General features: G+C 49.9%; 1 long non-coding RNA gene across 1 annotated transcript; it reads left to right on the plus strand.

Moving 5' to 3' along the window:
* Positions 1-1544: 1544 nt before the first annotated feature.
* LOC146333759 (uncharacterized) lies at positions 1545-8740 on the plus strand. Its single transcript, XR_014786496.1, has 3 exons — positions 1545-1994; positions 7004-7106; positions 8643-8740. It is a non-coding gene; the product is annotated as an uncharacterized LOC146333759 (long non-coding RNA).
* The last annotated feature ends 2489 nt before the right edge of the window (positions 8741-11229 follow it).

The following is an 11229-nucleotide window of genomic DNA, read 5'->3' on the forward strand; positions in this document are numbered from 1 at the left end:
CTCTTTTGTGCTGCACTCCCCATTCTCCCTTAGCCGTGCGAGGACAATACGGATGAAAGAGTCCCCATCCATTCCTGCGACCGCCATCAATCTCTCCTACTCAAAGGGTCCCACCCCCAGTCAGCTCTGCCTGCTGCAATCTCTCCTGCTCATAGAGCAGCAATCTCTCCTACTCGATCTACTCAATCTCTCCTACTCAGTCTACTCAATCTCTCCTATTCGAAGGGTCCCACCCCCAGTCAGCTCTGCCTACTGCCTACTCAGAGCTTGGGGAGATAGGTTGGTGATGGGGAAAGAGCGTGTTCATTTTCTTGATGCATGACGCCATTCCCACCCCCTCCCCAGGGAAGCACTGCTACGGGGTTGCCATTCAGACTCAGGCCCAGCCCGCCTCATGGGTGTGCTTTTAAAATCCCCTTGCAATCACACACTAGCCAGCCCCTGTCAAAAAGCAACCCAGAGATCAGAAAGCGACATCTTGAAATGACCCTGCATTCCCCCGAATACATTCCCCCACAAACTCACATGTCAATGAGCTTGAGGAGCACTTCTGGATATTTGCAAAGAGTTTGTCCTGGTCGTTTGAGTGTATTTGACCTGCAAAAGGGAGCTCGGGTCGAAGGAAGGAGGATTTGGACCCACTGTATGGATGGGGAAACTGAGAGGGAGGGAAAGCGAGAGCAGTTTTCCTGGAGCCACCTAATGAGAACTTTGCTGCAGAAAATATTAGATTGAGGCCTCTGAGGAAAGAATATGGGCTACTGTGGAACAAAAGCAAGCGGAAAATTGTGTGACCCTTTGATTATATCCCTTCACCCTGAGCTTTTATTCCTCTTTGTCCAAGAGGGCCTGAAAAAGAACAGGCAACCCCCTGAAAGTTTGTGTTGTAGTTTTGAGTCCCAGCAACCCTGACAGGCACCCATGTATTATATACATGCCACTGATGAAAGAGACACTTTGTGGGGTTAGATGCCCCTGCTAGAGAAATTTTTTCTCCTGAAGAGGCAAGTCTCTTTCAGTTTGGAGGCTTGCCTCTGCAGCCAAGCCAGTGGGAAAAAAACTGTCTTTCTGTCACCAATTCTGCAATTTCGGGAATGGTTTTGTGTGGGGCGGGGGGAGTCCCACTCTGCAGGCTGCACTTTGAAGATCTGATCTTTGAGGAGATCAAAGATCTTTGAGGAGATCTTTGAGGAGATCAAATGGCTGGATCTCCACCTCGTGTCAGGGCGTTTGGGTGTGACGGCGCTTCGGTTCCTGCCAACGTTGTGCAACCGACCCAAAGCCCTTGACCTAAATAGAAGTGGGTTCAAAACTAAATAGAAGTAGTTCAAAACTTTTAAAAAACACAAATATGCCCACCTGGAAGTCTGACTCTTTAATCTCAGGTATGTGGGTCAGGCCATATTTACTCGGTGGGGAAGGATGTGCACTTTGCACATGCTCAGAGACACCCTTCCCACGGTCCCGGATTACATGCACAAACACACAGGCTGAGAACATCTGGCTCCAAGTCGCAAGAGTCGGGGGCTCAAATTAAGCCCTGCAAGCGCAAAGGGGTGTGTATATATTTTCACATTTAAATGCATGGAAATACATAGCAGTTGATGCAGCAATTCAGAGGTAAAGTCCCTTGCATGGTCCCTCAGTTGCAGGGCTGCTGGGTTAGTGATTATACCTTGGCCCCGAATGCCACACGGGGTCATGAATCCAGATGCTCGCCTCTCCCCTCTGTGCCTCCATGCAAGCAGCCTTTGGTGAGCCAAAACCAAAATGCACCCTTTGGAAAACGGGAGGAGCGGCGGCCCCTCTTACCATGCAGACATCTGATCTCTCTCCCTTCTAACTGCAGCCCTCTGCCTCTGCACAGATCTGGGCCTGCAGCCAGCAACGGTCTACTGAGGAACCCCAAGGATACACTGTCTGGAGAGGAAGTCCACCGTAAGGCAACGTGATACTGCAAAAAGACGCCCGACCCGAAAGGAAATAAAAGCCTTGTAGGTTTGAAGTGATGACGGCCGCAATCCTTTACACTGGGGTGGGTAGCCTAATTTCAGAAGCCCTCTGCATGCGATCAGTTCAGGCCTCTGGCGAGAGCAATTTGTCCCTCCCCCTGGCAGCTCACCAGGCACATAGGAAAGGGAGCTTGGGGGGGGGGGAGAAAGGGGGTGACAGCAAGAGAGAAAGGAGGTGTTAGAAATAGAGAAAGAGAGAAAAGGAGGCAACAGAAAACTTTCTCTGCCATCTCTCTCCTTCTGCTGCCCCTTTTTCTCTCTCTCTCTCTTCAACCCCCTTTCTCTCTCTCTCTCTCTTTCTGCCACCCCTTTTCTCTCTCTCTTTCTCTCTCTCTGCCACCCCCTTTCCCTCTACCACCCCTTTCTCTTCTCTCTTTCTTTCTGACACCCCCTTTCTCTCTACCATTCCTTTATTTCTCTCTTTCTGCCTTTCTTTCTGCCACCCCTTTCTCTCTTTCTTTCTCTCTCTCTCTCTTTTTGCCACCCCCTTTCTCTCTTCCACCCCCTTTCTCTTTCTGTGGCACCCACTTTTCTTTCTCTGTCCTGCTTTTTTTTTCCTACTTGCCCAGCCAGCTGCCAGGGGAGGAACAGATCACTCTTCCCAGGGGTCTGAACTGATCGCTTTCAGAGGGCTTTTGAAATGAGGCCGAGGGCTGCACCAGAGGGCTGCAAGCGGCCTGTGGGCCAAAAGTTGGCCACCTAGCTTAACCTTTCACCAGAAGAATGAGTAGCAACTTTTTTTTTATGCACAGGAGAAAATGAAAGAGGGGCACAACGGGGATTGCCTACAGAAAGGCAGCATGGTTTGCGGCACGACCCTTCGCAAGGGCCCTGCAATAAAAGCACCACCCGACAGCAGAGGCCGGGTTCCATGAACCTGTCCATTTAGAAATTTAGCAACTGCTTTGACGCACCACTTAAGGCCTGCTTGTGTGACTGGGGGGGGGGGCAGGGAGGGGAGTCAGACACCAGTTTCGCAATCTCTGCGGTATTCAGAGGCCGATCCGGCTTCCTCTCTTCCTGGCGTCATTTCAAAACTCCCTCCGAGCGGTTTGGGAAATGTCGCTTTAAGGTTCTGGCACGGTTTGGGGGCTGATTTATATGTTTTCATGGTGTCCTTGTTTTGTTTTGCTCAGTTGTGCTCCACCTCAGTGACTTCTGTGGGAAGGTGGTATGGGGGAGCTTTAAAATAAATAAATAAGGTCCAAGCCACGTGAATTCCTTTCCTCCCCCTCCCAGATAAGGGGAGTGGGGGCTAGCTTAGGGCTGTTTGGTGATGAGGGAAGCGCACTCTGCACATGTTCAGCGCTTCTGCTGTATTCCTCCACATGTTCCAGGGGGGCCGGCCATGGAGACCCTCGCTTGTGGGAGTGGGAGTCTCCAGATGTGAGTTCCACAGAGCCCTGGCTCTGTGCGGCAGCATGGGGGAGACGAGGGACGGGAAGACCGGGTCAGATCTCCACCCAGCCGTGAAGCTGCATAAACTTGGGCAGGTCACCTTCTCTCAACGCAGCCTACCTCGCAGGGCTCTTGGGAGGGGAAAATTGGTGTGTTTGTGTGTCTGTGTCTGTCTGTGTGTGTCTCTCTGTCTCTGTGTCTGTCTGAGTGTGTGTGTCCATCTCTGTGTGTCTGTGTGTGTTTGTGTATCTCTGTGTCTCTGTCTCTGTTTGTGTGTGTGTGTGTCTGCATCTCTCTGTGTATGTGTATGTGTATGTGTATGTGTGTCTCTATCTGTGTGGGTGTGCGCGTGCATGTGTTTCTGTGTCTGTTTGTGCATATGTATGTGTGTGTCTCTGTTCTGTGTGTGTCTATATGACTATGTGTCTCTGTGTGTGTCTCTCTCTGTATCTCTGGGTATATGTGTGTGTGTGCGTGTCTATCTCTGTGTGTGTGTGTGTTTGCATTTGTCTGTGTCTGTGTGTTTGCATGTCTCTGTCTGTCTGTCTCTCCCTCTCTGTATATCTCTGTGTATGTGTGTGTGTGTCTATCTGTGTGTGTGTGTCTGTCTTTGCATGTCTCTGTCTATCTGTCTCTCTCTGTTTGTATCTGTGTGTGTGTGTGTTTGCGTGTCTCTGTCTGTCTGTCTGTCTCTCTGTATCTGTGTGTGTGTCTGTATTTGCATCTCTCTGTGTCTGTCTGTCTGTCTGTATATGTATGTGAATGTGTCTATCTGTGTGTGCTTGTGTTACATGTATGTCTCTCTCTGTGTATCTGTGTGTATGTGTTTGCATGTCTCTTTGTGTGTGTATGTGTCTCTCTCTGTATCTCTGTGTATGTGTGTGTCTGTCTGTGCTTGCATGTCTCTGTGTCTGTCTGTCTGTCTCTCTTCTTCTCCCTGTATCTCTGTGTGTCTGTGTGTATCTGGGTGCATGCAGAGCATTGTGTAACTACCTTGAGCTCCTTGGCGTAAAGGCAGGCTACAAATGTGATGCTTGAAAAAGATGAAAATACAGAAATTAGGCCATTCAGGATGGGAGGCAGCATGTCAGCAGTTAGAGAGGAGCCATTGTCCTCGTGCTTTGGAAGGGGGGTGAACGTGGCGAACAATGGCACGGAGAGCGAGAGAGAGACGGAGGGGGGAGACGCCCACGCCATGCCGGCCTGTTCAGCAGTTCCTCAGACGAGGCACCTGGCGTCTGTGCCCGTCAGAAATGGGGAACAACCATGCTATGCCAGACGCCTAGTGGGTGGCTCGGAGTCGCACGCCGGGAACACGGCGTATGCTCCAGAGCTGGGCTGTTTGAGGTGAAGCAAAAACTGGAGTATTCTTTCTCTCCTTAACACCTCACTTAATGCCACACACACACGCACATATAAATGAGTTCTGTTATCTAGGCCTCAGGCCTGCAATTCAGACACAGGTTCCAATCCCCATTTCGCACTGGGCACTCTTTTCTTTTTTGGTGATGCATTTCTTCTTTTTGGCTGAACCGTGACAGGCCACCCCTAGCCCCATGACACCCTGTGTGACTGCCAGCCACGTTCTCTTAGCCTAACCTACCTCACAGGGTTGTCCTGGGGATTCAAGGCTGCTGTGGTGGGCAGGCCCCTGCTCTTTAGAGGAAGGGCAGGATAAAACTGTAATAAATAAAACATGACCATAAACACAGAAAGGAATGCCCTGAGCTCAGCAACTGTGTTAAAAGAGGTATTCTGTCTCCACTCTTGCACAAGGGAGGATACCTCTTCTAAGAAGGCCCCTGCTGCAACATTTGCATGCAACATCTAAAACAGGCCCCATATTGGAAGAGGCATTCCCCTTTCACTCTCACACGAGAGGGAATGCCTCTTCTAAGATGGCAGCAAGACCTTCTGGTGCCGCATGATGATGCATGCATGCATCAGAGAAGGCCCCATCGAAGAAGAGGCATTCCCCCTTTGGTCTTGCATGGGAGAGTATGCGTCTTCTAGGATGGTGCCTTCTGCACCATCTAAAAATGTGAATTATGTTTAATACAAGTACTTATAAAGAAGCACTATCTTGGAAGAGGTATTCTGCCTTCACTCTCACATGGGATGGAATGCCTCTTCTAAGATGGTGCCAATGTCTCCTGGGACCACATGGTGATGCTTACAGGCCCCATCTTGGAGGGGGCATTCCCCCTTCACTCTCACATATATTAGAGCAGGCACTATCTTGGAAAAGGTATTCCCCTTTCAGTCTCGTACAATGGGGAAAGCCTCTCCTAAAATGGCACCGGCTGTGAGATATATACATGCACTGTCTAAAACAGTAAACGTGTATTTTCCCCACCCAGCTTTCAGAATTCTTCCACTGCTATGCAAGCCTATGCCAATTCAATCGATTGGTTAAAACCAGTTGAGGAATCGGCAAAAGATTCCATTAAGCATGTGGGCAGCCTTCTGGGGCGGGGGCGAGACGCTACTGTTTGGGGCAAGGGTGGTCGCCAGATGCAAAAAGAGTCCAGGGATTTTTTAATCATCTACGCAGAAGAAGAATGTTGCAGCAAGCCTCTCTGCAAGCTCAGAGCCAGGAGGCCAGCCTGAAATGCCTGGGCGATGAGATCAGAGAACAGCCGGGGGCAGGCGGGCGGGCCATCCTAGCTGGGGTGCCCCCTTCCTTTCCCCACCCACCCACGCATTCCCTGGGTAGGAAGAGATCAACCCCGCTTCCCTCGTCATGACTTCTAACAGGGCGCTCTTTGTGCCTGCATGGCCCAGGGAGGGGAGCGTGGGGGATTTCGCCACCACCCTGCAAACGGAGGGGGAACAGGGAGGGGAAAGCCGAATGCCTTCAGAACAGGCAGAGAAGAAGTTGCCTGTCTCACATCCAGGCCAGGAAACTGGGGGGGGGGGTGCATCCACACAAGTGGGACTACCTCCCACTCTTGGCATTCTCAATAGGGCTGGACAAGATTTTCTTTTCATTTCGTGACTCTGTCCCCTCTCATTATTCGAGCCTCCTTCCGTTTCGCGCCACGATTCGTCCGTTCGACTCACGTTCGCTTTGAGATGTGGCATTCGCAGCCGTTGTTTCTTTCTTTCACTTGTTCTTGGCCGCTGGCTATAGCAAAAGTTGATTCAATCTGTTGCCCCTGATGTCCGCCACCTAATTTTTCCCAGAAGGCCCCAGCGATTGCATTGGTCTGGTGCATTCTGGGGGAGTGGCTCAAAAAACCTGGAAGACGCCATCTTTCCCCTCCAAACACCCTAGAAGGGTGCAACATCCGGGGCATTCTGGGAAAATAACATGGCCGCCCCCAGGCACGGGGGGTGTGTGTGTCAAAAATTGGTTCTGCTGTGATTGCTAGCAGAGGAAGGTAAGCCCCCACCCACGAATGAGTATGAATGTGAGTAAGGAGAAACATGCCTGTTCCTTACTCATGGCACTCGTTTCAGAATGAACGGAACCCAGATCAAATGGTTCCCATTTGGTTCCATTTTTTTGTTTGTTTGTTCTGAAACAAATGCACCCCAATCCCACTTCTCAGACATACTCACATGTGCACCCTTCCTTGTGATCTGCCCAGCTCTGCGTACATGCCACAATTCAGAAAACGAGCTAAGAAAAAGAGTGTGGAATATGGTAGCAGAATTCCTGATGAACGAGTCAAGGCTCTAGCCCTGATGGAGGTATGTGAAATTTCAGATAGTGGCTAGAAGAGATTTTCCAAGGTTGGGGGCCCCAAGGAATCGGTGCCCTTACACACACACACAGACACAACCCTCTGACTATCAAAACCAGAATCAATTATGCAAAACGAGAGGAATTAGACAAAGATGTTCCATTTGCATAACTTCTATCAAAGTAGCAAAACTCAGCCATTTGTATCCCAGAATTTAGATGATGATGATATTATTATTATTATTATTATATTGTTACATTATATCCCACCTTTCTTCCTTTTGCAAGAAGGACATGATCTTCCTTCTCCTCCACGTGATCCTCACAACAACCCTGTGAGGTAGGTTAGGTTGAGAATTGGTGACTGGCCCAAAGTCACCCAGAGGGTTTCGTTGCCGTGTGGGGACGACAAGCCAGATCTCCCGAGTCCCAGTCCAACACTCTAACCACTATACCACACTGGCTCTCAATTTGGATTGACAGGGTGTAGAGTTTTATTTAAAACAAACAAACAAGGAAGAATTAGGATGTACTACAGATATCCAGGATTACGCCAAACACACTCCTCTCTCAGGGGTTGATAGCCCAGCCTAAATTTAACGCTTGAATTCAAAAAGTATGTGAAACCCTCCCCACAGTAATTACAACAACCAGTCCTATGTCCATTTGGATTTGGGAGTAAAAAAGTGCCCATTAGGACAGAAGCAAAATGATATTGAGAACGGTCATTCATTTTGGAATTTAAGCACAGAAATGACGGTTCCGTCAGCTAGTATTTGCTCTTGGACACTCAACCAGTGGGGAGGTGAGTCCGCTCCCCACCTCATACGCCTGTGTGACATACCAGCCTCCAAACACACCTTCCCCACATCCACATGCCGCAATTTGCTGATCCCATTTGGCTGTTCTGAGGTACATTCCTCCTGACCAAGGAAGCTCAACTAAGCTTCCATGACGAATAGCCACAGATGGACATCACCTCCTGCCTGGATTTGTCTTTCTTTTTTTCTTTTTTAACCTTTTAAAAGCATGTGTGTTTTCCACCTTTCCTCAGCCTGGTGTCCTCCAGTTATTTTGGACTTCAATTCCCATCAGCCAGCTTGGCCAATTGCCAGGCATGCTGGGAATTGATGTCTAAAACATCTGGAGGAAAACACCAGGTTGGAGAAAGCTGTAAGTGGACTGCTTGTGTTATGCCTAACAGTTGCCACATAAAATATATATGTTTGTGTGTAGATTATCCATAGACAGACAGACAGAAAGACATAAAATGTTCCCCTATTCTGCTCTCTTATAAGGCCATGAATTGTGCTAATAAACAATGGAGCTTAGAGGGAAGGTGCACCAATCCTCCCCCCCCCCCGCTCCCCAGGGGAGAAAAGGGGGTGTTGGGGAGACCCAGAGATGAGTAGGGAAAAGCAGAAGCGATGCAGTTTGAACCTGGGTTTCTTCAGCATGAAGCTCAGCGCTGGCAAAATCCCAGTGCTTGCACCAAAAATAGTATGTGGTTTTTTCAACACATGCATTTCCTTTTTCAAATGCAGGGGAAGAAAGGCAGCAACTTCAAAGCAGTGGTCAGATAATCCCCTAGACGCTTGCTGGAGGAAGGATTGTTGCAGGATTAATAAAGCACAGACACTCTGCACATGTTTTGGGTTCTCTCGCTGCTATATTTTTGCTTTCTTTGTTCCCTGCCTCCCGCTGCCTGGTGACAGGTTCTGCATCTCAATCCCAGCAAGAACGAAAGCGATGCTCTGCTTAGGTAACAAGGTGGCCATTGCTAAATTCCGTTTATTGCTTTAAGAGCACGCAGGATGGCCCAGCAAGTCGATCAGGGTTTGTTTGTTTGTTTGTTTGTTTGTGGCATTCCCATCCCGTCCTTCAGCCAAGCAGCCAACAAAGATCAGAAATTAGACCATCCCTCTCCATAGATTTGCAAATGAAAGTCACAACACAAAAGGAAAAAGGGACGGGGAGGGAAGAGGAAAAAAGCAAGGGGTCTTTCAGTGGGGCTGGTGGAAGGGCCTTGCTAGCCCTTTCGTCTCCCTTGGCTGCAGCTGGGCAAAGGGCCAAGAGGTCAGGTGGCAACTTTTGGGAGGTCGGGTGTCCTGCTTTACAGCGGACAGGCCTCTGTTTTGAAGGGCCATCTCACTAGGGTGAGATGCATGGATTTTCTGTTTAAATCATGAACAGATTTGTCCATTCCACTCTGAAGACTGCCCTGATAGGGTGGTGTAGTGGTTAGTGCGGTCTTTTCTAACCCGTGGCCAGTTGGGAAAGGTTGGCTTCGCGTGTCAGACCCGGGGCCAGGGGTGGGAGGGGAGCAAAAGAGAGATGGGTTCAAATCCCCACTCAGCCACAAAGAGCACCAGGTGGTCTCAGGCCTGTGACTAACCTACCTCACAGGGTTGTCGTGAGCATGAGATGAGGCAGAGGAGAGGAATGTATAAACTGGGGGTGGGAAATGTGCAGCCCTCCAACTGTTGTTGAACTCTCCTGAGAGTTGAAGTCCAACGACACCGAGAGAGACAGGAAAGGCCATAACTCTGTGGCAGAGCACTGTATATAAAGGATGTCGCTTTGGCGCTGTGATTTCCATGCTACGGCAAAGTGGGAAAGCCACAACGAAGGAAAGGGGTGTCCTCTGAGCATACACCGAGTGCCTTTCCTCCACCACCAAATCACTCCCGCTAAAAGCAGCTTGGGGGTTATGGGTGGAAGGGGCGGCATTCTCAACATGCCCAGAGGCATTGTTCTTTCTCATTCCGAGAAAAAACACATCTCCTGGCACAGATTGAGACTGGCCATTCCTTGCTTTCTGAGATGTGAATTTTATTTTATTATTTGCGGGCAGGGTCAGGATGGAGACCTCAGTTGTCTGTCTTTGGAAAGCAAGCAGAAGTCGAAACCGGGGAAAGCTTTGCTACTGCTGCAGCAAAAGCTCCTTCACCCTGTGTCACTTGCTATTCCCATTATCTCCCCCTCGAACCCCACCTCCCACCGCCACATCTCCACTTAGAGCGCATGGAATGTTCCTGCTGCTGTCATCACTGTAGCCCACACACATGGCTTATGACGCACGGAAAGGGGGTGTCTGCTATTACACTCTTTCTCCCCACCCCAACATCAACATCACCACTATCCCCAAAAAAACACACACCCAGAGGATGTATTAGGTAAATCCAATGTAAGTCCTGCTTAGAGTAGACCCACTGAAATGCATGGGACTTCAGCTAATCATAACTAGCGAAATTCCACTCATTTCAATGGGCTTACTCTAAGAAGGACGTACTTTGGGTTTGACCCAGTGTTCCTGGGCACTGTACAAATGCAGCCAATAAAGGGATCAATAATCAAGATAGGCAGTAGCCACAGCTCAGCTGTTTTGCATGCACAAGGTCCCGGGTTCAAATCCTGAACCATCCACTTAAAAAGATCTGGTAGCAGGTGGGAACGCCCCCTGTCTCTGGGGGTGAGCCACCGCCGGTCAGGGGTCTAGCAGCCTTTGCCAACTTGCTGCCCTCTCATTGCTTTGGACTTCAATGCCCATCAGCCCCAGTTAGGAATGCTGGGAGTCCGCCTTGGCCAAAGAGACTGACCAGCAAACGAGCCACTTCCTCTATTCCAACTGGAACCTGGCCCTTCCTTCAAAGCCATGGGGACTGGGATCTTGACTTTAATCCCACACAGTGTGCACACAGTTTGCGTGCAAGGCCCCTGGCTCAAGGCTCAACCCTTGGGCAGCAGGGCAGCTCAGCAACTTTAGACCCGGGACTTTCGAGTCCGATTTTACAGGGGATAACCCCCTGTTTGAAGGGGTCCCCTGTTTGAAGAGATATCCAGTCCAAGTCTGGTTCCATGTCAAAGGACCATAAGAAACGGGCCTCAAAATTGCTCATCAGCATTTTGCTCCCGGGCAGCACACGCACAGGCACAGAAGCCTCCAGTCTTCTCCAGTAGGGTGAGATGTCTTTCTGGGGTCCCGAGAGCTCCCTGCCATCCCCCAGTTTCACCTCGAGGTCAGACCCTCTCCCAGCCTGAAGCCTCCACAGCTGCTGTGCTTGGGTCTCGGGGCCTTGCCGCATGGCAGCGGCTTCCTAGAAACGAAGGCAGAGTGTGGAGTTCCGGTTG

This window comes from Heloderma suspectum, chromosome Z (genome assembly GCF_057233095.1).
Source record: "Heloderma suspectum isolate Gila_16-S chromosome Z, 16-S_ref, whole genome shotgun sequence".
In the NCBI taxonomy this organism is placed as follows: domain Eukaryota; kingdom Metazoa; phylum Chordata; class Lepidosauria; order Squamata; family Helodermatidae; genus Heloderma; species Heloderma suspectum.